Source organism: Crocodylus siamensis, chromosome 11 (genome assembly GCF_052110815.1).
Source record: "Crocodylus siamensis isolate JL-2025a chromosome 11, ASM5211081v1, whole genome shotgun sequence".
NCBI lineage: Eukaryota > Metazoa > Chordata > Crocodylia > Crocodylidae > Crocodylus > Crocodylus siamensis.
Genome location: NC_143405.1, coordinates 12,088,689 through 12,093,859, shown reverse-complemented (window position 1 = coordinate 12,093,859; position 5,171 = coordinate 12,088,689).

Genomic DNA, 5,171 nt, shown 5'->3' with positions numbered 1-5,171 from the left:
CAATGGTGTGTGTGCACATGTGTCCACGCAAAAGCCATTACACAAATATCTGTCTCACAGATATTATGGTGATTCACCTTACACACTTGCCAACATGAATCATTAAAAAAATTGCCATTAATACTATAATATTTTATTGTCATTTAGGCATTATAAATTACTTGAATGAGGGAAATGTGGCAAATCGGTTTTGACCCAAGTTGTTATGCTAGGTACCTGCCTGATTCAGATCTCAGTGGACAATTAAATTCCTCCTTTTATCAGCTCATTCATAAATACAGTCAGCCAAGACCTGATTACTCTGTGATTCTACAGCTGTGAGGAGCCCCATGAAATTGATGTCTGGCAGCAGTATTTTGTATCTGCTTTAGAGTGCATCTGCCCCCCTTTCTTTTGCCAACTGTAGTAATGTTAACCCACAGTTACCTTTGCCCTCTAGCTATGGATCCTGTACAGAAGGGAAGGCAGCTAGTTTAGAATATCTATCTATCTATCTGTCTATCTATCTATCTATCTATCTATCGATATTGATATCTTACATGGGCACGTCCCTGTCCTGTATTGAATTTATCCTTAAAACATTCCTATGAGGAACTGAGGTACAGAATGGACCTATGAAAAGTCACATAGGAAAGTCATAGGAAAGCAGGGAACGGAATGCCTTCCTGTCAAGGATCAGGCTCATGTCTTCAGCCGGCGTACCATCCTTCCTCTGCCATAAGCCTTATCTTTCTTTGGCATCGGAGTGCCCAGCTTCACGATGGAAAAATGTGCTTCTGCAACCCAAAGAATTCTGCAGGCCCTGCAAATAATGGTCCTGTTGCTGTCATTAAAGGTCTGTGTAAGCTCAGTCTGTCAGCATTGGGTCCAAAGTCCTTATTGCAGAAGGTCTGTACATTAAAAGGAGAGGAAGAGGACATCTTGAAATGATTATGTGCTTAAATTTTGCAAATGAGCTCACAGAACTGAGAGATTAATTCCCAGTACATGCTGATATATCTGTTTTCTACTATTAAGAATAACCTTTACCCACCCCCCGGAGTCTACACAGGAAAATATCTCTAATAAGAAAGGGCTCCATGAGCGATCCATCAAAAGCATGGGTTCTCCTAACAGATAATATTCATGGAAGACAAAATATTCCATTATGACATTTGTTATAATCATGTAAACTCAATGATGCCTACATAATATACTGGTTAGGAACTTTCTGATGAAATAGGTCTGGAGTTGTCATTGGCAAATGTCAACTCATTAAAATCCAACCTTTTCAGAGTAATGTTTATGACAAAAGTTTCATCTGGAAAGATTTCTCAGCTCCATGATGGAATTTTGGGTCAAAACCACTGTGAGTTTTGGACTAATTGGAACCTCAGGATCTGGACTAATTGGAACTGAAGGTCTCACAGTTTCAGTTTCATACTAGCTAGGGTCAGGAGGGACCTGAACAGATCATCTAGCCTGATCCCCTGCTACAGGCAGGAATGAATGCTGGGTTCACAAGACCCCAGACAGGTGATCATCCAACCTCCTCTTGAATTTGCACAAGGTAGGGGTGAGGACCACTTCCCTGGGAAGTTGGTTCCAGATTTTGGTCACCCTAATTGTAAAATATTGCCTCCTGATCTCTAACCTGTCACAGGGGCACTCAGGTGCCCTGTTCCTAAGAAGGGAGAAGGCCAGCTGCCAATCTCCAGGGGCAGCTCAGGTGCCGGTTGCTGGGGCAACCAGGTTGATCATGTGACCAGAAGGGGGCAGGGCCAGGCCTTTATAAAAAGCCCAGGCTGGAGCCTAATTAGCAGTTCCCTTCTGGCAGCCTGAGGTGCAGGAGCGCTGCAGGAGAGCTGAGCAGAGCAGAGCAGAATTGATTGTTGCAGCCTGACCACCCAAGCAGCTACAGGATGGTGAGGGCGGAGAGGACCCTGACTGGAGGACCGGGTGAGGCTGTAGGGGTGCGAGGAGGCCTCACGGGATGTCCCTAGTAATCTGGGGGTTCCTGGTGCCCAGTGGGGCACAGTGAGTGGTGCTAGGTGGGCACAGCTGTTCGCGCCGGTGGGGCGCAGTGTTGAGGGGTGCTGACCCCGGCCCTGTGGGGTGAATGTACCAAGAGAAGCCCCAGGAGAGGGTGAGTGCACAGAGAGAAGCCCCAGGAGTGGGCGAGGGTACCAAGAGAGGCCGCAGGAGTGGGCAGGGCACAGGTTATTGATAGAAACCCCAGTAGGGGTGCTGACTGGAAAGGGTCTCGGAGGGGCTCCACAGTGGTGGGGACTCCGAAGGGTCAAAGGGGCCAGGTAAGGCTTAGACCACCTGAGCCCAACTGGAATAGTACAGGCAGTAAGCCCGGGAGGGCTAGCAAATAGAGGGGCGCCAGAGAAAGGGCGCCGGTTGCGTGACAAGCCCAGGGGCGCCGGGCAGGGCGTGGAAAAGGAAAAGGACCTGATAACGTCCAGAAGAGCTGCAAGGCTTGGGGCGTGCTAAAGGGGAGGTAGGGGGCACGCATAGCCTGTAGGGCTGGGGGTGCACGAGGTCACCCCATACGGAACAGGGAATAATACAAGCATAGGACAGTGTCTAGGGCAATAAGTGGCAGCCTCCCTTATAGAACCATATACCAACAAGACATGTTGGAGGGCCGCACCCAGAGGGTGGTAGTGGTTGGGTTCTTCTCGACCTGGAAGGACGTGGGCAGTGGGGTTCCGCAGGGCTCGGTCCTCGGGCCCGCACTGTTCAACATCTTCATCAGTGACTTGGATGAGGGGGTAGAAAGCACCCTGTTCAAGTTTGCTGATGACACTAAGATGTGGGGGGATGTGGGTGCACTAGAAGGGTGCAATAGGCTACAAGCTGACCTTGACAGGTTGCAACGGTGGACGGATGAGAATAGGATGGGGTTTAACACTGATAAGTGCAAGGTGTTGCACATGGGGAGGAAGAACCGGCACCACACTTACAGGTTGGGGAACTCCCCTCTTGCCAGCACGGAGACGGAAAAGGATCTTGGAGTCGTCATTGACTCCACGATGAACATGGGCCGGCAGTGTGGGGAGGCAGTCAAGAAGGCCAACCGTACCCTGTCATGCATCCACAGATGCATCTCGAGCAGGTCCAGGGAGGTGATCCTCCCCCTCTATGCGGCACTGGTCAGGCCGCAGCTGGAGTACTGCGTCCAGTTCTGGGCGCCACACTTCAAGAGGGACGTGGACGATATGGAAAGAGTCCAGAGGAGGGCCACTCGTATGATCAGAGGTCAGCAGGGCAGGCCTTATGAGGATAGGCTACGGGACCTGAACCTGTTTAGCCTCCACAAGAGAAGGTTAAGACCTGTTTAGCCTCCACAAGAGAAGGTTAAGGGGGGACCTTGTGGCCTGCTACAAACTGGTCAGGGGGGATCAGCAGGTATTGGGGGAGTCCCTGTTCCCCTGTGTGCTGCCAGGAGTGACCAGGAATAACAGTCACAAGCTGGCGGAGGGTAGGTTTAGATTAGATATTAGGAGGCGCTACTTCACAGTCAGGGTGGGTAGGGCCTGGAACCGGCTTCCAGGGGAAGTGGTGCAGGCTCCTAGCCTGGGGATTTTTAAAAGGAAGTTAGATGAGCACCTTGCCGGGGTCATCTGACCCCGGTGCTCTTTCCTGCCAAGGCAGGGGGTCGGACTAGATGATCTACCTAGGTCCCTTCCGACTCTAGCTACTATGAAACTATGGCGGGTGAGAAAAAAGGGTGCTGGATCGCCTTAATTGGGCACGGCAGGGGGCACTAGTGGGATCACAGCCGTTCCTGCGCCCCACTCTGTGACATAACCTAAACCTATTCTCCATCAGTTTATTACCATTGTTCCTTGTCACCCCTGGTGGTGCTGGGGAGAAAAGGGCTCTACCTATTTGCTGTTGATCTCCCCTGATGAGTAGGCAGCCACCAGGTCGCCCCTCAGCCTCCTCTTGCTGATGCTGAACAGGTTCATGTCCCTCAGTCTCTCCTCATATGGCCTGTCCTGCTGCCCTCTCACCAAATGGGTGGCCCTCCTCTGAACCCTCTCCAGGCTGGCCACATCCTTTTTAAAGTGTGGCGCCCAGAACTGGACACAGTACTCCAACTGTGGCCTGACCAGTGTCACATAAAGGGAGGAGGATCACCTCTCTGTACCAGCTTGAGATGCATCTCTGGATGTACAACAAGGTATGGCTGGCCTTGCTGGCTGCAGGCTGGCATTGGCGGCTCATGTTCATCTTGGAGTCAATAATGACTCCAAGATCCCTTTCCGCCTCTGTGCTTTCAAGGGGGGAGCTCCCCAGCCTGTATGTGTGCTGTGGATTCCTTCTCCCAGGGTGCAGCACCTGACATTTGTCTACATTGAACCCCATCCTATTCTCATCTGCCTACTTTTGTAGTCTATCTAAATCTAGTTTCAGCCTCTTTCTCCCTTCAAGCGTGCTTTCCACCCCCTCGTCCAAGTCGCTGATGAAGATGTTAAACAGTGTGGGCCTGAGGACCGAGCCCTGGGGGACCCCACTGCCCACATCTCACCAGGTTGAGTACAATCCATCCACCACTACTCTCTGGGTGCTCCCCATCAGCCAATTTTTTATCCATCCAACTGTGTAGGCATCAGTGCCACAGTTGCCTAATTTATTGATGAGAATGGGGTGAGAGACAGTGTTGAAGGCCTTCTTAAAGTCTAGAAAGACTACATCCATGGTGACACCATCATCCAAGGATTTAGTTACTTGGTCATAAAAGGCAATCAGGTTGGTCAGGCAGGACATGCCTTTGATGAACCCATGCTGGTTGCCCCTGAGCTTGATCTCCCCTGCAGGCCCCCATAGATGTGCTCCTTGGTGATCCTCTCCAAGATCTTCCCGAGCACCAAGGTGAGGCTTACAGGCCTATAGTTACTTGGGTCCTCCTTCCTCCCTTTCTTAAAAATTGGGACCACATTAACCAGTTTCCAATCCTTTGGCGCCTGGCCAGATGACCATGAATGCTCATACAGCCAGGCCAAGGGCTTCACAATGACCTCTGCCAGCTCCCTCAACACCCTTGGGTGGAGGGCATCTGGACCTGCAGATTTAAAAATCTCCAGCCCTTCCAGAAGATCCCTAACCTCATCTGTGCTAACCGAAGGCCTGACAGAGCTATCCCCGAGATTGTCCCTACCTCTGTTGGAGGGATGTCC